Source organism: Notamacropus eugenii, chromosome 3 (genome assembly GCF_028372415.1).
Source record: "Notamacropus eugenii isolate mMacEug1 chromosome 3, mMacEug1.pri_v2, whole genome shotgun sequence".
Classification (NCBI taxonomy): domain Eukaryota; kingdom Metazoa; phylum Chordata; class Mammalia; order Diprotodontia; family Macropodidae; genus Notamacropus; species Notamacropus eugenii.
The window spans coordinates 164,463,333-164,488,843 of NC_092874.1; positions in this window are offsets into that span (position 1 = coordinate 164,463,333).

A 25,511-nucleotide genomic window follows, 5' to 3' on the forward strand; every position below is an offset into this window, starting at 1 on the left:
GTTTAGAATATCAGGACAATTTTCCTTGATAAGTTTTTGGAAGATGATGTCTAAGCTCTTTTTTTTACCATGGTTTTCAAGTAGACCAATAATTTTAAAATTATGTTTCCTGGATTCATTATCCAGGTCAGTTCTTTATCCAATGAGATATTTCACATTGTCTTCTATTTTTTTCATTCTTGTGGTTTTGTTTTGTAACTTCCTGGTTGCTCATAAATTCATTAGCTTCCGTCTGTTGATTCTAATTTTTAAAGAACTATTTTCTTCAGTGAACTTTTGAACCTTTTTTTCCATTGGGCAAATCCTGCATTTTAAAGCATTCTTCTCCTCATTGGCTTTTTGGACATATTTTGCAATTTGGGTTAGTCTATTTTTAAAGGTGTTATTATCTTCAGCATTTTTTGGGTCTCCTTCAGCAAGCTGCTGAATTGCTGTTCATGATTTTCTTGCATTGCTCTCTTTTCTCTTCCCAATTTTTCCTCTACCTCTCTTACTTGATTTTCAAAATCCTTTTTGAGCTCTTCTGTGGCCTAAGATCGTTGCATATGTTTTTGGAGGTTTTGGATGTAGAATATTTGACTTTTAAGTCTCCCTCTGATGGTATGCTTTGCTCTTCTTCATTCAAAATGATGGAAGAAAGTACCTTTTCACTAAGAAAGTAACCTATATTCTCATTTTTGCTCTATTTTGGGACATTTTCCCAGCCAGTTACTTGACTTTTGAGTCCTTTATCAAGTGCAGTTTATACTTTAGGCACCTGTACATTCTCAGTTCCTCCAAGATTGCACATTCAAGGGAGAGGAGTTTACTCCTTTCCTACTCTGTACTCTGGTCTGTGAGCAACCGTAAGTCCTCTTTTTCTGCCCTGGAACTGTGAATAGGATTCCCCTCCCCAGCCACCACTAACTTCACCCAACCAGCACTCCTCCTTATCCCAGGATTGACCCACCAGACTGAGACCCAGATCAGCCTCTTGATTCCCCCAGGGTCTTTAGCACATGGCTCCAAAAGTGGAAGCTGCTGCAGCAGTAGTTTCTTCCTTGGGGGCAGGGCTGGAGTCAGAAAGAGTTCCCTTTTCACCCAGGTCCAATATGTTTCTTATTGACCTTTCATTCCGTCTTTGGCATTTGTGAATTGAGAAATATGGAAACTGCAGCTGCTATCTGTTATTCCTCACCCGGAGGCCTGCTCCATTCCTGTCCGTGGCATGCTGCATGGACAAGGCTGGACTCCACCCCAATCTGAGCCTGGTGCAATAGACATTTCCTGTAGGCCTTCCAGGCTGTCTTCAGCTGGCGATCGGTTTCACTCTGTCAATTTGTGGCTTCTGCTGCTCTAGAATTTCTTTAACGTCATTTTTTACAAGTATTTTATGGTCTATGGGGGGAAAGCTAGAGTACGTTCATCCTTCTACTCCACAATCTTGGTTCCACCACTCTGCCTAGTGCTATTTTGAAGTGGTGATCTGGGCAGTAACTGGAACTGCTGGAGGCCAAAAAGGTCTGATAACTTACCCGATGCTGATCTGGTGTCTTAGTGGTGGTATTGGGTCTACTTTCTTGTCATGCTGGAGGATGTTTATTTGCCTATTTCCACACTGAAGCACATGGAAATTCAGCGACTTCAGGATGCCCACCAGCACGCCTGGGAAAAACTGAAGCATATGGAAGCCTGGCTATAGAAGATACCTGCCCAACCAGAGCTGTGCTGAAGCATGTGGAAGTCTGACCACTAGAAGATTACTATTTGCCTGGGGTTATACTGAAGTATTTGGTGGTTGTATGAATTGGACTCCAATGGTTCCCCTGGTTATGCTAAGTCATATGAGGGGTCCTGGTTTTAGTTTTTCCTACCTCTACTACAATTAGTGTTGGGGTTGGAAGCTCAATTCCGTGTGGACAGTCTCGGGTGGGTAAAGGTGGGAACTTCTAAATCTTAGAGCTCTCACGAGACCCCCCGAGGAAATGGCTGGGAATCGAGGTGAACCGAGCTATCTTGTGTATTTCCGCCTCTTCCCGTGAGAAACGTGATGGGAGAGAGATCTCCCCGCCCTCGAGATTGTCCCGGATCTGGGCACACTATTGTTATCTAACAGCACAGTATTTAGATGCAAACTATGCGACTGGAGAGTTAAGTAGGATCAGGGAAGCCTGAAAGCACTCTTAGCACGTGAGGAGCCAAAGAGGACACAAGGCTCCGCTTTTCCTCTTCTCCTTCTCTCCCCTCCCCCTCTCTCCCCGCTTGTACTTCTACTTCCAATCTCTTATTGTAAGATCTTTGCCTCCTTGGGAGATCCTTCTCTCTCTCCCTCCTAAGGAAGAATCCCCTGCACTTGTAACTAGACCCTGAAATAAAGCTCAACCCTTGTTCAACTCTGGAACGTCCTTTCTCTCATACGAGCATCCGGTTTGGCCAGCCGAAGACCTCGGGAGGTGAGGTAAGAAGACTGGGGTAGCCCACAGGCCTCTAGGTCTGGCAGTTGGTGTCTCCGAACAGAGGACAGACGCGGATTCCTGGGTGCTTTGGGAACACCCGGAAGGGGCTGTGAAAGACGCGAGTCCCGAATCCTAGATTCGGAAGGAGAGAAAGAGTGAGAGTAGCATCCCACACCCATGGGAAAAGGGCAGGTATGGGGAATCAATTGCCAGTAATAAAGCCAGAGGAACAGGAGGTCTGGGCTGAGATACTTTACAGGGAATGCAGGGAGGCGGGGGTCACTATAGAGTTAAACAACCTCCGAGAATTTTGTAAAAGGATTTGGAAAGTTTCTCCTTGGCTCAAGCAGACAGGAATATCAAGAGAAAGATGGGGAGCGGTCGGAGAACAAATGACCGCTTATGAGCAACAATGCCCTGGGGACCTGGAGGATTTAGATTTCCTGATATTCAGTGTAATTAAGAGCCTTTTAGAAGGGCTGGAGAGGCCAGGGCGGGATTGGAATGAGAGTGGAAGCAGAGAGAGGGGAGGGGAGAACCCTGGTAAGCAGAAAGTTAAGGAGTGTAGAGAAAAAATAGATTCGGAGCTCCATCTAGCTGATGGGAAAGGCGAAGCAGGGGAGCATACGCCGTGTCTTCCCTCTGCGCCTCCTTATAGCATGCTCCATTGGTCAGACAGTCCAGGGCCACAGTCCAGTTTGGAAAAGGGAATAAGAAAGGCTATAGAGAATGGAGAAGATGTAGGGACATTTCCTGTGCTAGAAATAGCGGACCCCAGTGTCCCCGGTGGGGTTTGGAGGAGCCACATACCTATAGAGTGGAAGAGAGTAGCGACTCTCAAAGAGGCTTGTACCAAGCACGGCCCTAATTCACCCTTTGTCATAGCCATGCTTGAGACTCTCAGTGGTCAGTTCGTTCTGACTCCTAATGACTGGAAGAGCTTAGCTAGAGCCTGCCTTACCCCTGGGCAGAAAGAAATAAGTACAGGGAGGGGCCAGAATCAGCTTCCCATAGCTATTGCCCTTCCCTTAAAGCACTCAGTTCAAATCCAGTTACTAAAGGAAATAGGACAGAATAGACCTGAGTGTACAATCTGCCTCAATGGAATTCCCATGACTGGCCTCCTTGATACTGGAGCAGAAAGGACCTGCCTTAGCGGTCGCTCAGTACCCCGGCACTGGAAGCTTAAAGAAAGCCAGAGACCAGTGTGGGGAATAGGAGGGTGCCAAAATACCTTAGAGACAATGCACCCAGTAAAGTGGGAGGCAGAGGATCGCCAAGGGACCTTATGGCCATTGGTGATTCCAGGACTTAGTTTTAACATCTGGGGCAGAGACATTATGAGCCGCCTCGGGATGAAGCTATCAAATTTTTAGTAAGGGCCATTGCTGTTGCACTGGAGTCCCCACCCTTGAATTGGAAGTCAGACACCCCGATTTGGGTGGAGCAATGGCCCCTGACTCCAGAAAAACTCCAGACACTACAACTACTGGTTAAGGAGCAATTAGCACCCTGGAATGCTCCTGTGTTTGTTATAAAGAAAAATCCGTAAAATTCAGGTTCCTTACAGATGTTAATCAAGCATTTGTAAGCACCTCGCAGCAGCTATACCTAAGTAAAGAGCCAGTATGCATTCTTGTCAATCTCACCTTGAAGGCGATCCTCGCTAAACAAAAAAGGGGGAGATTAAAAGGTCGCCTAACACAGTCAGAGCTTGATACAGCTGTGTATACACACAATTTTTTGCATATCTCAAAAAACTCACATACTACTCCAGCTATGAGACATTTTGTGACTTTTCCAAGACAACCCCGCAAGGAAAGTAATACCCAGGCTGGAAATAAGGACACATGGGCCATGGTAAAGGATATGGCCTCAGGGAAATGGAAAGGTCCGTATAAGATACTAATATGGGGTCCAGGGTATGTTTGTGTCTCCACAGGAAAAGGTGATGCGTGGATTCCCATTAGAAGGATCCGTAGGTGGGAACCGATGTCGGAGACGGCGGAGACGCAGGAGGCGGAGACCCCGGAGAGCCCGGAGACCCCGGAGAAGGATCATGCACCACCTGAGCCTGCTGCTGACAGCTTTAACCTTGCTGCCCAGAGAGGAGGCAGCACTCATAGCAACTGCAGATGCTGCTACTGACAGCTTCTCATCTAGGCATCTCTTTCCACCGGCTGAAGGAGGACTTTGATATCACAAACCCAGGACATTGGGGGGGGAAGGGGTGACCAACTTTTCGCCTGAATACCACAGGCTTGGCCATTCAGGCTTGGCCGTTGAGATCCATTTCCATGACTGAGGGGGTGGTGATGTGTAAGGCGCCAGCACTAGCTGCTTCTCTTAGAATATGCTTTGAAATTAGTGATTGCCCTTTCTCTTGTTGTAACTCAGCCATTTAGCTTCATCTTTGTTTTGTTTGATGCCTCCCTTTGTCAGTTGTGCTAGCTGCAGATTTCTGTGTAAATGAAGTCTTGTTGTAGGGTACTCATATGCTAAAGGCCTTCCTAATCCACTCAGCCTCCAGCCACTGTTTGCTCTAGAGCCATGTGCGTGCCGCGCAAAACAAAGAAGGGGAGATGTTGGGGTTGGAAGCTCAATTCCGTGTGGACAGTCTTGGGCGGGTAAAGGTGGGAACTTCTAAATCTTAGAGCTCTCACGAGACCCCCCGAGGAAACGGCTGGGAATCGAGGTGAACCGAGCTATCTTGTGTATTTCCGCCTCTTCCCATGAGAAACGTGATGGGAGAGAGATCTCCCCGCCCTCGAGATTGTCCCGGATCTGGGCACACTATTGTTATCTAACAGCACAGTATTTAGATGCAAACTATGCGACTGGAGAGTTAAGTAGGATCAGGGAAGCCTGAAAGCACTCTTAGCACATGAGGAGCCAAAGAGGACACAAGGCTCCGCTTTTCCTCTTCTCCTTCTCTCCCCTCCCCCTCTCTCCCCGCTTGTACTTCTACTTCCAATCTCTTATTGTAAGATCTTTGCCTCCTTGGGAGATCCTTCTCTCTCTCCCTCCTAAGGAAGAATCCCCTGCACTTGTAACTAGACCCTGACATAAAGCTCAACCCTTGTTCGACTCTGGAACGTCCTTTCTCTCATACGAGCATCCAGTTTGGCCAACCGAAGACCTCGGGAGGTGAGGTAAGAAGACTCGGGTAGCCCACAGGCCTCTAGGCCTGGCAAATTAGTCAGTAGAAATTTATTTATCAATTACTAAGTCCCAAGAAATATGTTAAGTGTTGAAGATTAAGGAAAAAAGACAAAAAAGCAGTTTCCAGAACATGTGTAATAGCTCTGCCACAGGAGTCATATCTTTACGTGGCAAAGATATAAGGCATATAGAAGCTGGGACAGTTTGTAATAGTTAGAAACTCGCAATGCACCTATTTTAGGCTTCTTATCCTTCCAGTGTTTCATCCCAATAAGTTTTTCCAATGCTATTCATTCCATGGTTGTAGGCGGACTCAGCTCTGGAATGAAATATGTGGCTAGGTGGTATAAGGGCCAGTGTCACTACTCAAAAGATCCAATTTCTAGGGGGAGGGAAGACACTTGGTGCTGGTCCTGCAGTTTCCATCCATAAAATATATGATGAGCCTATTGAATGGTCTGCCAACAGTCAATCTGCAGCCTTAGATGGAGCAAGGCTATCAGAAATCCAAATTCAAGCAATTATCCCAGCATGCTGTGGCTGCTGGCAATGTACAGAGCCTGACACAGTCATTAGTTTTTATGCTTTTTTAGAGTAAATGTGTTACCAGAAACCCAATTTATTCCTGACAGAAGACTATTAGGCAACCAAAGCATGAAGAGTGTCAAAGGCTTATTCCAAGGGAAACAGGCTGCTGACAGAAGGTATCCTGCTATCAAGCAGATATGTATACACTTTATTTGTTTTCTTTGATTGGACCATCAACTCCTTCCCCTTCTCATTCTGATAAATACTTCATTGTCTGTACTAGTGATATTTAAAATTAACATAGAAAGCTTTTTGCACATTAAAACGACTCTCACATTGGGTAATGATGCCACATTTTAAAGTCTGGTGAGACAGCTGGCCCCACATGATGGCTGGGAAATAAAAATAGGAAAGTAATGGAAATGTATACCAGGCGATAAGGAAGGTTACAAGCAAAGCACTGTGACCAAGAAAATTGGTAGAGTTTGGAAATTCCTTTTATAGACTTCTAACATTGTGCGGCCCCAAACATGACATCTGAGAGAATATTATGAAATTTAGAATTTGAAAGATTTGTCACAATGTGGTAGAGGGTTAACAGTAGTGTATATGTGACTATTTAATATGGTAACCTTTGTGGCATACACAAAGCTGATGCTGTTTTGGTCATGGATGAACTCTTAGGTCAATTTCCAAACCAACATTATGTGCTATACTGTGGGAGTGGGGAGGAGGGGAGAGAGCTTTGATACTAAGACAGAGATGGTTATTAATAGTTAACTTTTTTAAAGGTGTTAGGAGTTACAGAATTAACATGCAATGGATCAAATCTTGTCTACCCAAAGTAGCCTAAAGTCTATGTATTCAGAAAGTTGTCCCCTCATTATTTTGCAAATTCACCCACCATGTCTCACAATGATTTCTTAGGGGACAGTAAATATATTTACAATTTGTACATGTTGCTGCTGATATAATATACATTTTCTGCAGGTAGGGATGACTTTATTTGTCTCTATTTCCTTAGTGCCTTATCATTGTGCTTGATACATGGTAGGTACTTAGACACTTGCTGACTGGTTGATTCAATATTGTGGTTATTTTGCTTAGCTTTAAGTAACTTCACATTCGTATCATTATTATGCTTCTAATCCAATTAAAAAAAACTATTTTGTAATTACTCTGTACAGGACTCTTAATGAAGTTCTAGGAATTCAGGTATTCAGGTATGGGTATAGACATCTATGATTTGTTCAATGTGGTAAATCTTCTCAACCCACATCAACAATTAAAAGTTGCAGAAGTAGTAGTTGTGATTTGAACCCAAATTGTCTGTAACTTTTATATGATCAAAGAATCAGTATGTAGGAAGGTTCCCCTCCCCAAAGAAGTTTAGTTTTTTCCCTAGAGGAATACATTTAAACAGATAAGTTTCTTCAAAATTATCTGAAGAGTACATCAAAAGAGGAATGAAACCTGATATTGAGGGGAGGGACCCCAGGGATTTCCTGAATTGTTCCTCAAAATGAATTAAGTTAGGGATTTTAAGAGTTACAGATAAGAAGAAAGAACACTGCAAGTATCGGGGACAAACTTATGGTGGGCTGATGACTGCAATGTAAAATATGCAAAGGAAAGCAATATGAAATAAACTTGTAGAGGGAAGTTGTAATCTAGTTTTGAAGAGTTTTGAAAATTAAATGAGACTTCATCTTTGGAGCCAATGCTGATTTTTGAGGAGCATGTGTTATTGTTGAAGTTAATTTTCCATGACTCTGTTGGGAAACTTTTTCTAAACATTGTCAGGGTTGATCTTCACCTGGAAGATGGGCACCTACCTGGGCACCAGTGTGGCTTCAGAAAAGGCCAAGGAACATTCAATATGGTTTTTGCTGCCCTATAATTCCAGAAGAAATGCCAGGAGTGGAACAGAGGTCTGTACACAAATTTTGTAGATCTGATAAAGACCTATGAAACTGTTAGTTATGAGGGCTTATGGAAAATTATGTCAAAATTTGGTTGCCCAGAGAGATTCATCAGTATTATATGTCAATTTCATGATGGCATTCTTGCCAGGGTTCTGGAGAGTAGACAATGCTCTCATGCCTTCCCAGACACCAATGGAGTGAAACAGGTCTGTGTGCTTGATCCCATACTTTTCAGCATGATGTTTTCAGCCATGTTGTCAAATGCTTTCAATTAGGATGAACATGGCATTAAAGTCACCTATTGTACTGTTGGCACATTCTTCAATTTGAAAAGACTATAAGCCAAGACCAAAGTGAAGAAGTATTGGTGTATGATTTTCTGTTTGCAGATGATTGTGCACTCAATGCAGTCTCTGAAGCCAGGTTGTAGCAATGTATGGAACAATTCTCTGCTGCCTGTGTTAATTTTGGCCTAATAATTAACACCAAGAAAACACAGGTGCTCCATCAGCCACAACCACACCATCAATATGTGGAACCAATTGTTACAGCAAATGGAGAAGTTTTGAATGCTGTGGATAAATTCACTTACCTTGGTAGTGTACTTTCCAGGAATACAAACATTGACAATGAGGTTGATGCATGAATTGCCAGAGATAACTGAGGTTTGGGAAGCTCTGAAGAGAAGTATGGGAGAGAAGAGGTATACTGACTACAAAACTGAAGATCTACAGACCTGTTTTGCTGACCTCATTGTTGTATGCCTGTGAGACATGGACAGTCTACCAGTGCCATGCCAAGAAACTGAATTGTTTCTGTTTGAACTGTCTTAGGAACATTCTGAAGATCACCTGACAGGGTAAGTTACCAGACATCGAGGTGCTTTCTTGGATTAAACTGGCAGACATTCACACTATGCTTCAGGAGTGCAACTCTGTTGGTCTGGCCATGTTATTTGAATGCAGAATGTACACTTGCCAAAAAGACTATTTTATGGAGAACTCACATAGGACAGGTGATCACATGGAGTTCAGAAGAAGCAATACAAGGACACTTTCAAGGTCTCTTGAGAAGTTTGGATTTGATTGTGTGACATGGGAGACACTGGCACAGTACCATTCAGCATAGTATACCCACATCAGAAAGGGTGCTGTGTTGTATAAATAACTCAGAATTGAAACAGCACAAAGGAAATGTAGGATCCACAAATTTGATGTATCCACCTCAAGTGTTCACAAGGACTATCTGTGCCCAATCGGTGATAGAACATTCTGAGCTTGTATTGGTCTGATCTGCCACAGTTAGACACATTGAAACAACTTTATTATAGTGATATCATTTTGGTTCTCGTTGAGAATGAAGGACAGCAATCAAGAGAGTGTTTGAATGTAGTTTCCAAAATGACTAATTAAGTGAGCTCAATTTAAACAAAAATCTGTGAATATTTCTACAGGTTTTGTAAATAGTATTTCATTTTTCCAATTGAATGGAAAAATAGTTTTCAGAATTCGTCTTTTATATGATTTTGAGTTCCAATTTTTTTCTTCTTCCATCCCTTGCATCTTTCCTCTCCAAGATGGCAAGCAATCTGACATAGGTTAATACATATACATTTGTGCTTTAATTTTCCCATATTTCCACCAAGGTTTTTAATTTTTCTTTTCAGTCATATTAGCCAATCTGACAGGTGTTGGTTGGTAGCTCAGAGTTATTTTAATTTTCATTTTCTCATCAATACTGATTTAGAGCACTTTTTTATATGACTGTAGATGGTTTTGATTACTTTGTCTGAAACCTGCCTGCCAATATCCATTGTTCATTTATCAATTGAAGAATGACTCTTTTTCTATAAATTTGTATCAGTTTTCTATGTTTGACAAATGAAGCCTTCATCAGAGAAACTCACTGTATTTTTTCACAGTAATGTATTTCCCTCCCTTCTACCCCTCCTTGTTTATGATGCTCTCTCTCTCCCCCCACTTTTAACCCTGTTCATTCTCAATGTTTTGCTTATGATTTTTACCTCCCCCAAACTGTCCTCCCTTCTCTCAGTTTCCTCCCTTCTTTTGTGCCCTTCCCTTCCTACATCCCAAGATGGATTTCTCCACTCAACTGACTTTGTATAATATTCCTTCTTTGAGTCAATTCTGATGAGAGTGAGGCTCATGGATTCCATTCCCTGCTTTCTCCATTTTCCCCTCTACTGTAAAATTTCTTTCAGGCCTTTTTTATGACAGAAAAGTTATACCTTCTACCTCTTCATTTCCCCTTCTTTTAAAGTAATCTTCTTTCTTGTTCCTTAATTTTAGTGCAGTTTAGTTTAATTTCGTATGTGTATATATATATATATATATATATATACATATATATATGTATATATATACATATATATATACATATATATATGTATATATATATATATATATATATATATATATATATATATATATATATATATATATACACACCTCTGCTGTTTATGTACAATTATTCTAACTGCCCTAATTATGAAGAAATTTCTAGGAATTACAAATAACATTTCCCATGTAGGAATACAAACAGTTTACTCTTAATGACTTATGATTTTTCTTTCCTGTTCGCCTTTTTATGCTCCTTTTGCATCTTATATTTAAATTCACAATTTCTATTTAACTCTGGTATTTTCATCAAGAATCCTTAAAGTTATCCATTTCATTGAATGTTCATTTTTTCCCTGGAAGGATTGTACTGAGTTTTCCTGGGTATGTGATTCTTGATTACAATCCTTTCTCTCTCCAGAGTATCATATTGCCAGCCTCTGATCTTTTAAATTAGAAGCTGTTAAAACTTGGGTTGTCATAACTGTGGCTGCATGATATTCGAATTGTTTCTTTTTGGCTGCTTACGATATTCTCTCTGATAATTCTGGAATTTGGCTATAATATTCTTGGGACTTTTCATTTTAGATTCTCCTTTAAGAAGTAATCAGGTTCCATTTTATCCTCTGCTTATCTCAGGGAAGTTTTCCTTTTTAATTTCTTGAAAGATGAAGTCTAAGCTACTTTTCAATTATGACTTTCAGGTAGTCCAATAATTTTTAAATTATATCTCCTGGATCTATTTTCCAGGTCATCTGTTTTTCCAATGTGATGTTTCACAATGTATTCTACTTTTTTTTTAATTGTTCTGATTTTTTTTTTGTTTCTTGAAGTCATTAGCTTCCACTTGCCAAATTCTAATTTTTGAGGAATGATCTTCTTCACTGAGTTTTTCCATTTAGCCAGTTCTACATTTCAAAGAGTTCCTCTCTTCAGTGAATTTTTGTATATTTTTGTATATCTTTCTCTCCATTTGACCAATTCTTCTTTGGAAGGCACTCTTCCCTTCTGTGGATTTTTGTGCCTTTTTTATCACTTGGTCAATTCTGGGTTTTTTAAGGTGTTATTTGCTTCAGTATTTTTTACTAAGTTGTTGGCTCCATTTTCATAATTTTCTTTCATCACTCTCTTTTCCTCATTTTTTCTCCATTTCTCTTATTTGGTTTTTAAAATCCCCTTTGAGCTCTTCCATGACCTGAGAACAATTCGTACTTTTATTTGAGACTTAAAATTTTTTGTCTTCTTCTGAGCAGGTGTTTTGATCTTCCTTGTCACCATGGTAACCTCCTATTATCAGATATTTTTCCATTGTTTGATCATTTTCCAACTTATTTCTTGACTTTTCTTTCTTTACTAAAGTGGGACTCTGTTGTCCAAGTGAAGGGCACACTGTCCCAAGTTTTAGGTTCTTCAACAGCTGATTTCAGAGGCAATTATGTGGACATGTAAAGTTTTGACTCTTCCAAAATGGTATGATCTAGGGAGATATGGGTTTACTATTCTCCTATATTGTGCTCTGGTCTGCCAGTGACTACAAACACTCTTTTCATCCCTGGAGCTTTGAGGCTTCTCTGAGGCTGCATGTTTTGCTCTGCTATTGTACCTCTTGCATTGGTACTAATATCCAGGGCTGCAACCCAGATCCAATTATTGGTAATGCAACAGAATTCTGCTTCTGTTCCCAAAAAAAGAACACCTGTAAATCTCCTGATGATCCTATCTGATCCCCTTACCATCTGTGGGCTGAGAGGTCTGGAAACCACTACTGCTGCCACTGAATTGGTTGACCCAGTGCCTGATACTGGTTTGCTGAAGCCCAGTCTGTGCTGACATAGACCACACTGGACTGTACTCCTCTCTCACAGTGGTGACAACAGATCTTTCCTGCTGACCTTCTAAATTTTCTTCGGCTGGAAAATTGTTTTATTCCATCTTCTCTTCTGATCTGCTACTCTAGAAAATGTTTAGGGTTGTCATTTAAAGGTATTTGAAGGGTTTGGAAGAGACTTCAGGTGAGTCCCTGTCTTCCCTCTACCACCTTGGCTCTGCCCCCAAAGTCAAGGAGAATTAAGGTAGTTTAAACTGGATAACTTCAGACATTTTAATAAAATTAGAATCCATTCCTGTGTGTGAATTTAGAGCTGGGAGTTTGAGGATGTTGGAAAAAAGAAGATTGGAGTAGCTAATGTAGAGAATGCAATAGAGAGAAAATCAGAAAAAATATTAAGAGATTCCTATGTAATTCCATATGCCTAACCAAGGTTGTATAGGATGAATGATGTATGGAGTCAATTGGACTGATTATGGAAACTAATATATTGATTTTTCCATTGCCCAGGAACTGAAAAAGAAATGGAAAATGAGATGTAATCAAGATTCAACTAGAACTGAGGAAATAGCAATAGTAGCATCTAATTTTTGTTTGTGTGTATATGTATGGATTTGTGCATGTTGGAGAGGGTTCTGTGTGTCCTTATTTTAGGTTAAAGTTGTTCACATCTATTTGTATACAGCTAGAGTGCAGAAGTATGTAGGAAAAATTGGGTCAAGCAGCACTGAAAAGGAGAAAGATAGCCAAATGCTTCTGCTTTTTTTCCCCAATCTTATTCTTGTACTTGATACCAATTGTACAGAATGAGACTTGCAAGATTGGGATGAGGAGGAAGAAAACCTGGAATGTGAAATGAATTTAGATAACCTAATTTCTCTCTTAAACATAAGAACCAATCAAAAAAAAAAAAAGACACACATTATGCTTGTGACATTTTCCAGAATGCCTGCCTCAATTTCTTTTCATTGAAAACCCATCAGGTGTACAATTTCGTCTCGTTAAAATTTGCCCATAATTTGTTTTTCTCATTAAATTATTAGTTCCTTGTGGTTAAAAGCTGTAGCATTTTATTTCCTTTCTAACTTCCCACTGTACTTGGTATACATTAAGAGGTCCAGAAATGTTGACTATTTATTTGGAAAAATGAATGCATACTGAAAAATAATTTTGAAACAAAAATTTAGAGAGTTTATGGGAGATTGTAGAGGACTAAAAGGGAGAATCAGTTATGTCCATAACTCATTTAACCTAAAGTGAAATCAAGTCTTGACCATATCTTATTTGTAATCAGGAGCACAAAATAAAAACTCATTCTTATAAAATCTTCTGCTTCCTACTCTTCCATTTGCCTTTTCCCTTAATTGGTCCAGATTAAAATTGTAATGATCAATGTCCTGGTCAAAAAAATTGTGTGTGTGTGTGTATGTGTGTGTGTGTGTGTGTGTGTGTGTGTGTGTGTGTGTGTGTGTGTTTTAAGAGCAAGATGCCCAAAACTCATATAATTCCATGGATTGTATGGGACTGAATATAATTGGTTGTAGTTTTCGCCTAAAATAAATCTTTGTCCTTACATTATTCTTTTTTAAGATTAAAAAAGAAGCTCTTATATGAAAGGATATGAGAGTACTTTGAGAAATTTCTTACCCTTCTGGATGATAACCTCCACCTTGAATATTGGGGACACTATTTGACACCATCAACTCTATTGATATTAACTTCCTTTTTATGTACCTATTTCACAGCATCAAATAGATGGAGGGGTGTCCTCCCCCTCTAAGTTGATAGAGATATGAAATACTGACTTTTGATGGGTGAAAAAGATATGTCTGTTCCCTGTGATCCTTTTATGAGATATGAATTTTGTGAATGGAGGTCAAGAAGGAAGAGTGTGATTGAGCAAACAAGCCAGCTATACCTTTATGGTTTTCAAAGAGCTGGATTATTTCTAATATTTTCAATTTGGGAAAGGAAACTTGGTCATGCTTTATGACAAAACCCCTGTGTAGATTTTTGTTGTTGTCATTGTAATTGTTATAGAAGAGAGGATTTTTTCTGTTTTTCCTTTGTTATCACTGGCTATTCCACATACCTAGAATACTCTTTCTTCTCCTCTGGCTTTCCTGGTTTGCTTGACCTCCTTTTAATACTTATCTCCAACTTAGCTTGTGTATAGTTAGTATTTGCACATAGTTGTTTTTATGTTGCCTCGTTCATTCTACTGTCAGGGGCAATCTTTTCCTTTTCATTGTATCCTCAATGCTTAGCAGAGTGCCTGGAGCATAGGTACTAAACAAACGCTTAGTGACAACCTGAAATTTACATCTTCTACATTCTGACCAGCACTACACTCTAAATTTGAACCCATTCTTTTCATCAACAGTGTATATGGCAGAGTTAGTTCCAGGTTTATGGGGAGGAGGAGCAAAGAGGGATTTTATGTCAAGTATTTTTACTATGCCATGTTAGTAAATGCTTTTGCTAAAAAATGATTTAGTCTACTTATTGTTTATGTGGATTATTTCAATAGGGTCTCATGAGCTGCAATAGTAGTAGTAATGACCTCAAGTGTTATCTCCAGTTCCCTTTACTACCTAAAGTAACTGCCATGCTCTATGGACACAATTTGACAGTAAAAGTCTAAGTTGTGGGGAGTAACCACTTTAATGAATTCTTATTCCTTCCTCTCTTCCCCTGTTATATCACCAATATTTGGCTTCCCAAAAGTTTGCCAGGTATCAAAAGAACTTCCTTTTTGGATATCCACACAGACCCCAATTGATGATACCAGATTCAGACATGACAATTATGAACTTATATATCCTATGCCATTCAGAAGCAAAGGTCAAATATCTCCCACCCCAAGGAACACTTCTTACTGTTTTAGAAGCTCACAAAGAATCTTCATTTCTCCCCTAATTATCTCTCTAGTCCCCAAAGAATACAACTCATTGGCATTATTTAAATTACACTAGGCTTTTAATGCCTATCTTGGGACAAGATGGTTACAAGGGGAAGCTGTGTACTCCCCTAGAGACACAGCCTATTCAGATAACAGAAGTAAAATAAGAACAGCCTCTACACTGTGTTTAATCAAATCACGGAAAACATGATTATCAGAAAAAGTCAGTCTGGTTTTTATACTCTGTTTCATTAACATTTTAGAACTAATTGAAGTTATAGATTCAAGGTTGAGATAGATTCTAAATGATGTATGAAATGATACCTTCTTTCTAGGCTCAGATAATGAGTTGATTTTGAGGGATTTCTGAGATTGAGGGCTAATTCTGGAAGCCTATACTTAACAAAGAGCTCAAAAGTCAAGTAATTGGCTGGAAAAATGAGCAAATTCGGGGGGGGGTGCAAGGAGAGAAACAGACTACAGATTCTTACTTTTTTGGTGAAGAGGTATTTTCTTACATCATTGGATTGCTATGCTCTTTTACTTACCAGTATGTTTGTGCACTAGTATGTGTGTGCTTGTGTGTGTGTGTTTATGTGTATATGTCTGTGTGTGTGTGTGTGTGTGTGTGTACATGGACCAATTATCAAAAACTCTTCTTTGTGGAAAAGGATTAACTTGAACGTATCTTAAGAAAGCTGGGTGGAACATTAAAAGTTTCATACGGTATTATGGCTCATTGTTGACACTTAATATAAGTGTAAAACGTGTTCAACAGGGAAATCTGATCAATTTAGGTGAATTCCTCAAGCAACATGAATTTACAAAACATATCTGTTGGAGGAGGCAGGGTAGAGCCAAGATGGCAACAAAGAAGCAGGGATTTGCTGGAGCTCTCCCACAAAACCACTCAAAAATCCTGTAAAAAATGAATCTATACAAATGCTAGAGAAGCAGAAGTCAAAAACTGACAAACTGAAGCAAATTTTGAGCCTAAGACAATCTGGAAGATTGAAAGGAAAAGTCAATTGGACTGGACTGGGAACATAGCACGCTTTGAATGGGACACATTGGAAAAGACTTAAGAAACTGAATCTCTGGCAGCTGCTGTGGCTTGCAGACTTCTCAACCCACAAATGCCAAAGAGAGTTTTGAAGATCAGTAGGAAGGGTCTCTCACCTGGCTGAGAGGGGAGCAGGTTTTGCAAAAGCCTCAGCTCTAGTGCCTGCACCAGTCATCACATGAGCCCCAGAATGGCTGAAGTCACTGTATAAGAAGAGGTTGATTCTTTAGCCATATATTTAACAAGGAGCTCAAAAGTCAAGTAATTGGCCAGAAAATGAGCAAATGGGGCAGGGAAAGAAACACACTATAGATTCTTACGCTCTTGGTGAAGAAATATTTCCTTGATGGAGCCAAGATGGTGGAGTAGAAAGATGCATATACTATAGCACTTTCCCCACTGCCCACAAAATATCTGTAAAAAATGACTCGTAAAGAATTCTAGAGTAGCAGAAGCCACAGAATAACAGAGTGAAAGAGGTTCCAAGCCAAGGGTAACCTGGAAGACCAACAGGAAAGATCTATCTCATGGGACACTGAGCAGAGCAGAGCCCAGCCATGGCTACATGGGAAGAACAGGATCTGAACAGACTTCCAGGGCAGAATTCCTAGCAGGGAGGGTCCCAGATCCTTCAATCTACAAGGGACAAAGAAAGCTCCAAAAGTCAGTGTGGGAGGGCTTTCCCAGCTAGACGAGAGGGGAATGGGGTTCCCCCACCACTAGCCCCAGGCAGTGGCACCAGCAGGAGATACGGAGCTACAGTGGCCAAGGAAGAAGCCTGGATCCATTGTCCAAGCAACTCAACTTAAAGGCTCTGGCATAATTGAGCAGCTGATCTGAAACTCAGCCCTCAGTGGTGGCCCTGCCCCCACCCAAAGCAATAGAGGAATTCAGCAGCTGATTTGAATCTCAGCCTTGTTCTGGGAAGAGAAGAAGCGCTAGGATCCTCTTCCTGAAAAAGAATTCAGAAGTCAAGTAACTGGCTGGGAAAATGCCCCAAAAAGGGAAAAAAAAATAAGAACATAGAAGGTTACTTTCTTGGTGAACAGGTGTCTCCTTCCATCCTGTTGGGTGAGGAAGAACAAGGCATATTGTCAGAGGAAATCAAGGTCTCTGCCCCCAGCACTCCCCAAATGAATATGAAATAGGCTCAGGCCATAGAAGAGCTTGAAAAGAATGTCAGCAGCCTGCTAAAAGAGAATAAAACAAATGCTGAGGAAAATACCATTTAAAAAGAGGCTAACTCAATTGGAAAAAGAGGTCCAAAAAGTCAATGAGGAGAAGGAGGTTTTAAAAAGCAGAATTAGCCAAATGGAAAACCTAACTGAACCAAATATTTCTTTAAAAGAGAGAATCGAGTTCAGGGAAGCTAATGACTATGAGATAAACCAAGCAGTTAGAAAACAAAACCAAAAATCTGAAAAAAAAAAATAGAAGATAATGTGAACCGTCTCATAGGAAAAACAAGTGACCTGGAAAATAGATCCAGGAGAGACAATTTAAAAATTATGGGACTACTTGAAAGCCATGATCAAAAAAAGAGCCTAGACATTATCATCCATGAAATTATCAAGGAAAACTGCCCTGATATTCTTGAATCAGAGGGCAAAATAAATATGGAAAGAATCCACCAATCATCTCCTAAAAGAGATCTGAAGAGAGAATCTCCTAGGAATATTGTGGCCAAATTTCAGAGTTCCCAGGTCAAGGAGAAAATACTGTAAGCAGGTAGAAAGAAATTCGAGTACTGTGAAAATATAAGGATAACACAGGATCTGGATGCTTCTACATTAAGTGACTGAAGGTCTTGGAATAGGATATTCCAGAAGGCAAATGAACTGGGATTAAAACCAAGACCTACCCAGAAAAACTGAGTATAATACTTCAAGAGAATAAATGATCTTTCAGTAATATAGAGGACTTTCAAGCATTCATGATGAAAAGACCAGAACTGAACAGAAAATTTGTCTTTCAAACAAAAGAATCAAGAGAAACATGAAAAGGTAAACAGGAACAAAACATCATAAAGGACTTTCTAAAGCTGAATTGTTCACATTCCTACATGGAAAGATAATATTTGTAACTCTTGAGACTTTTCTCAATATTTGGATAGTTGGAGAGATTATATACAAACACACAAACACACACACAAACACGCACATAGACATAGAGTACACGTTGAGTTCAATAGGAAGGGATCATATCTATAAAAAATAAAAGTAAGGGGTGAGAGAAGAATATATAGGGAGGAGAAAGGGAGAAATGGAATGGGGCAGGCTATAACTCATAAAATAGATTAGAAAAATCCTGTTCAACAGAGGAGAAAAGGGAAAAGATGAGAGGGGAAAAGTGAAGCTTACTCTCTTCACATATAGCTTAAGGAGGGAATAACATGCTTACTCAATTTGGTATGAAAATCTATCTTACACTACAAGAAAGTAGGAAAGGAGGGGACAAGTGGGTTGAGGGGGATGATAGAAGGGACGGCAAATGGGAGAAGGAAGTAACTAGAAGTAAAGACTTTTGGGAAGGGACAAAGTCAAATGAGAGAATAAAAAAAGGGGGGACAAGGTAGAATAGAGGTCAATACAGTTAGTATTACACAACGTGATTATTATGGAAGTCTTTTGCAAAATGACACATATATAGCCAGTATTGAAGTGCTTGCCTTCTCAGTGGGGATGGGCAGGGAGGGAAGGAGGGAGAGAAGTTGGAATTCAAAGTATTAGGCACGAATGTTGAGAATTATTATTGCATATAACTGGGAAATAAAAGAAAAACACAGATAATGGGGTATAGAAATTTATCTTGCTTTATTAAAAAGGAGAGAAGATGGGGATAAGGGAAGGATGTGCTGCGATAGGAGGCAGGGTACATTGAGGGAAGGGATAATCAGAATGCTAGGTGTTATGGGGTGGGGGTAGGGGAGAGATGGGGAGAAAAATTCCAAAAAATTTTGTGGAAATGAATGTCGGAATCTAAAAATAAATAAATTAATAAAAAAGAAGTATTTTCTTATATCATTGGTGATGAGGAAGATCAAAATACACAACAAGAAGAAGACAACTAAGTCAAAGATCCTGCACCTACAGCCTCCAAGAAAAATATGAATTGGATTCAGGTCATGGAAGAGCTCAGAAAGAATTTTGAAAAGCAAGTAAGAGAAGTAGAGGAAAAATTGGGAAGAGAATTGAGAGTGATCAAGAAAATCATGAAAAATGAGTAAACAACTTGCTAAAGGAAACCCTCACCCCACAAATGCTGAAGAAAATGAGAGCTTGGAAAGTAGACTCACACAAATGACCAAAGAAGTCCAAAAAGTCAATGAAGAGAATGCCTTAAAAGGCAAAATTGGTGAAATGGGAAAGGAGGTCCAAAAGCTCACAGAAGAAAATAATTTCTTAAAAATTAGAATAGGTAAAAGGGGAGCTAATGATCTTATGAAAAATCAAGAAATTATAAAATAAAATGAAAACAATGGGAAAAAAAAGAATAAAATGTGAAGCATCTCATTGCAAAAATAGGCAACCTGGAAAAATAGATCCAGGAGAGATAATTTAAAAACTATTGGACTGCCTGAAAGCCATGATTAAAAAAAGAGCCTGGACATCATCTTTCAAGAAATTATCAATGAAAATTGCCCTGATACTCTAGAACCAGAGGGTAAAATAGAAATTGAAAGACTCCACCAATTTCCTCAGAAATTTGACAGAGGAAACACTGAGAACTGAATATGAATGCCTAGATAAAAATGAAAACTAAGTGTTGAGAGCTAGGAGAAGATAATGGTAGGGGTAAAATGTAGTGAATCATCTTACATCAAAAAGGTAAGCTTTTAAAATGGAGGGGAAGAAGGGGAAGAAGGAAGGGAATAAGTGAGCCTTCCTTTCATAATATTTAACATCAGGAGGAAATAATTGGATATGGAAGTTTATTGTGCCCTATAGGAAAGAAGGGGCTAAAGGGATAAGACAGGGCAGATAACAGAAGAGACAGCCAATTGGAGGAAGGTATCATAGGAAACAAAAAACTTTGGTAGAGGAACAGGTGAAAGAAGAGAACAGAATAAATGGAGGATGGATGGGATAGAGGGAAATATATTTAGTCTTTCATAAAATAACTCTTACAGAAGTGTTTTGCCTGACCACATATGTATAACATATATGAAATTGCTTGCCTTCTTAATGAAGCTGGATGGGGAGGGGGAGTAGGAGAGACTGTGGAACTCAATCTTTAAAAAATTAATGTTGGATCAGATTCAATCCAGCTCAGACTCTGTCTAGCTGAGATTCTATCAGGCCTGCTTGTGAATACAAGCATTAAAAATGCTTAGGCTCCTTAAGAGTTAACCCTATGTGGTAAATCTTTAATAAGCTTTGTTTTTATTTGACTTCAAAAAAAAGAAAATTAAAAATTGCTTTTACATGCAACTAGAAAAGAAGACATATAGACAATGGGATATAGAAATCTATTTTGTTCTACAGGAAAATAGAAGGGAAAGGGATAAGAGAGGAGGTAAGGGTGATAGAAGGGAGGGTAGATTGGAAGGAAGGGTAATTAGAATACATACTGCCCTGGGGTGGGCAGAGGGGGGAGACGGGGAGAAAATTTAAAATTCAAAATTTTGTGGAAGTGAATGTTGAAACCTGAAAATAAATATTTTTTAAAAATCAGAGAAAAAACACATACCTATTTGTTTGGAGACCGCTAAGGGCCACTTTCCCATAAAGGTGGACATATTCTCTAGCACCAGATGTTTGATATTACATAGAGAACTTCTTATCCGATAAGTTCTGTACTCTTTCATGATCTTCAAAAAAGAACTAATAGATGATTCTCACTTGTTCTCAGTGACAAGAGGAAAGAAATGCAAGTAAATTATTGGTCTGGGGTAGGGGTAAATATACTCTATAGATATTAGCTGAGCACTTTGGACATGCACCCAGAAAAGAACCTAGGAATCACAGAGAGTAGATCCCAAACCCCATCAATTCTTCCAAATCTTTAAAACCATTCTCATTTTCTTTACAACTGGCCATCTTATTTTAAGCCCTGTCACTCAGACTATTGAAGCAGCCTCTGACTGTCAATATCTGCCTCCAGTATCTCCCCAATCCATTCTCTACATTGCTTCCAGAAAAATTGTCCTCAGAAAAGTCTGACCATTTCACTCCACTACTCATAAACCTTCTGTCTCTCCATTTTTTATTAATCAAGCCTTTACATAAACAGATCCATATATCTGGAATGCTTTACCTCCTCAATTGTGACATTTAGAATTCAAGTCTGACTTTCTTCTTTGACTTCATACCAAATTAGATGTCTTATCATTTTAGGGTAATTCTACAAGCTGTTGTCATCTAGTTCTAGCCAAGTGCCTTTTGCATTTGTTTGCCTGTGCCAAGACAGGAAAAAAGGAAAAAAAAAAAAACAACAAAGAAAATCTTCCATGATTAATTGTTCTTGCCCAGTAGATAGTGCTGTTCTTAGAATTAGGGAAATGATAGCAGTTAAAACCCTGATTTTGACATACAATAGTTATGTGCCAGTAAGTAAAATTACAACCTCTGTGAGGTTCCAGTTACTCATTTACAAACTGGAGAGGAAATAACTATATCATTTCATTTCACAAATTCTTCCAAACCATAGACAAGACAATGTATGTGTATGTACAGTCTACAAACTGTAAAGTGTTTTATAAATGTATTTGATGAGTAATTATGACTCAATCATGATATAGCACCTTTTCTGAAAATAATTAAGTTAATATCCGTCCCAAAGTCAATGAAGAACTCCAGGATTGAGAAATGATTAGGGTACAATATATACCATTGCACAAAATATATATCGGAAAATGGATGCCATGTGAGTGTTATATAATTAGAAAAGAAGCTGTGTTGGCAGTACCATAACCAAAAAGAGTACCTAATTATCATGTTGTACTTCATTGTTATTCATGCATTGTCAAAATAACTAGATGATAATTTCTTACACATTGATCAGAACTCTAAAGGAGGATTTAGAGAGTACAGGCAAGCATCCCATGATGAGCTGGCATATATAAGCAGCATTTATGTATGTATTATGTTCCAGGCATTTCACTACTTTAAAAATATTATCTTTCTGGATCTTCACAAACACCCTGGCAAGTAGGTTCTATTACATCTCAATTTGATAGTTGAGGGAACTGAGGTAAACAGAGGTCAAGTGATTCAACTGGGGTAAGGTTATAAGTATGTGAAACTAGAGTTGAATTCAGGTTTTTCTGACTTCTGGTTGAGTTTTGTATTAAATGTATTATTAAGCTGCCCTATCGAGTATGAAGGAGTGATGCTTTTCATCACTGGAAGGATTCTGTATGCTAATAAGAAATCCAGAGAAGCATCAATGATCCTTCTTTAACAATAATAATAATTCTTTCGTTGTCAAAATTTGTCATCGTTCAGTTTTTTCTTTTTATAAATTAAATTATACCATTTATTTTCAGTATTTAACAACCTCTTAAATATACCTTAGATTTTTTTCCCATCATTCCCCCTTATTCCCCTCTCCCTGCTCACTCCCTCCATGAGACTGCATATAGTCTAATATAGGTTCCACATATACATTCCTGTTAAATATGTGTTGCATAGAAGATTTAAAATAAATGAGAGAAGTCACGAAACAAAACAAAACATAGTCAAAAGAAAATGGTATCTCTCTTTTTTTATGTTTTTATTTTTTAATTTATTTATTTGACTTTTAACATTCATTTTCACATAATTTTGGGTTCCAAATTTTCTCCCCATTTGTCCCCGCCCCCACCCCAAAACACTGTGCATTCTAATAACCCCTATCACCAATCTGCCCTCTCTTCCATCATCTCTCCCTTCCCTTGCCCCTATCTTCTCTTTTGTCCTGTAGGGCCAGATAACTTTCTATACCCCATTACCTGTATTTCTTATTTCCTAGTTGCAAGAACAATACTCAACAGTTGTTCCTAAAACTTTGAGTTCCAACTTCTTTGCAACCCTCCCTCCCCACACATTCCCTTTGGGACGGCAAGCAATTCAATGTAGGCCATATCTGTGTAGTTTTGCAAATGACTTCCATAATAGTCATGTTGTGTACTACCTATATTTCCCTCCATCCTATCCTGCCCCCCATTGCTTCTATTCCCTCTTTTGATCCTGTCCCTCCCTAAGAGTGTTGACTTCAAATTGCTCCCTCCTCCCATTGCCCTCCCTTCCATCGTCCCCCCAACCCTGCTTATGCCCTTTATCCGCACTTTCCTGTATTGTAAGACAGGTTTTCATACCAAAATGAGTGTGCATTTTATTCCTTCCTTTAGTGGAAGGTGATGAGAGTAAACTTCATGTTTTTCTCTCACCTCCTCTCTTTTTCCCTCCACTAAAAAGTCTTTTGCTTGCCTCTTTTATGAGAGATAATTTTCCCCATTCCATTTCTCCCTTTCTCCTCCCAATACATCTCTCTCACCTCTTAATTTCATTTTTTAAGATATGATCCCATCCTATTCAGTTTACTCTGTGCTCTTTCTCTCTGTGTGTGCATGTATCTGTGTGTGTGTGCATGTGTGTATATAATCCCACCAACTACCCAGATACTGAAAAGTTTCAAGAGTTACAATATTGTCTTTCCATGTAGGAATGTAAACAGTCCAAATTTAGTAAGTACCTTATCACTTCTCTTTGCTGTTTACCTTTCATGCTTCTCTTCATTCTTGTGTTTGAAGGTCGAATTTTCTTTTCAGCTCTGGTCTTTTCATCAAGAATGCTTGAAAGTCCTCTATTTCATTGAAAAACCATTTTTACCCCTGAAATATTATGCTCAGGTTTGCTGGGTAGGTGATTCTTGGTTTTAGTCCTAGTTCCTTTGACTTCTGGAATATCCTGTTCCATGCCCTTCGATCCCTTAATATAGAAGCTGCTAGATCTTGTGTTATCCTCATTATATTTCCACAGTACTTGAATTGTTTCTTTCTACCTGCTTGCAATATTTTCTTCTTGACCAGGGAACTCTGGAATTTGGCCGCAATGTTCCTAGGAGTTTCTCTTTTTGGATGTCTTTCAGGCAGTGATCAGTGTATTCCTTGGATACTTATTTTGCCCTCTGGTTCTAGAATGTCAGGGCAGTTTTCCTTGATAATTTCGTGAAAGATGATGTCTAGGTTCTTTTTTTTTGATCATGGCTTTCAGGTAGCCCCATAATTTTTAAATTGTCTCTCCTGGATCTATTTTCCAGGTCAGTTGTTTTTCCAATGAGATATTTCACATTATCTTCCAGTTTTTCATTCTTTCGGTTTTGTTTTGTGATTTCTTGGTTTTTCATAAAGTCATTACCCTCCATCTGTTCCATTCTAATTTTGAAAACTATTTTCTTCAGTGAGCTTCTGAACCCTCATTTCCATTTGGCTAATCCTGCTTTGTAAAGCATTCTTCTCCTCACTGGCTTTTTGAACCTCTTTTGCCAATTGAGTTAACCTATTTTTCAAGGTGTTGTTTTCTTCAGCATATTTTTAGGTCTCCTTTAGCAAGGTGTTGACCTGCTTCTCATGCTTTTCTTGCATCTCTCTCATTTCTCTTCCCACTTTTTCCTCTACCTCTCTAACTTGATTTTCAAAATCCTTTTTGAGCTCTACCATGGCCTGAGCCCATTGAATACTATTCTGGATGTTTGGGATGTAGAAGCCTTGACTTCTGTGTCTTTCCCTGATGGTAAACCTTGTTCTTCCTCATTTGAAAGGATGGGAGGAGATATCTGTTCACCAAGAAAGTAACCTTGTATGGTCTTATTTTTTTCCCCCTTTTCTGGACATTTTCCCAGCCAGTGACTTGACTGTATCCTCTCCACACCGACCTCCAGTTCTGCCCAGCCAGCACTTGGGGTCTGAGATTCAAATGCTGCTTCCCAGCCTCAGGGCTTTCAGCAGGGGTGGGGCTGCTATTCAGTGTGAGATTAAGCTCAGGTGCTCAGTTCCCTCAGGGGGTTTATGTGGAGAGCTTCAACAATGGATTTGAGCTCCTGCCTGCTTTGGGAGCCCCTGTCTGTTGCTGTGTCTGCTGCTGCTTCCCGTGGGGGCCTGAGTTATGGAGACACCCTGCTCCCCTCTCAGTGAGCCAAAAAGTCTCTCTCACTGACCTTTAGAGCCCGTGGGTGGAGGAACCTGTGCGGCTGCTGGAGATTCTGTCCCTGAAGCCTGCTTGGATCTGCTCCTCTTGGTTCTGCTTGGCCAATGCAGGGCTGGGCTCTGCTCCATGTCCCATGCATGACGGACCTTTCATGGCAGTTTTTCAGGTCCCTCTGGAACGGAA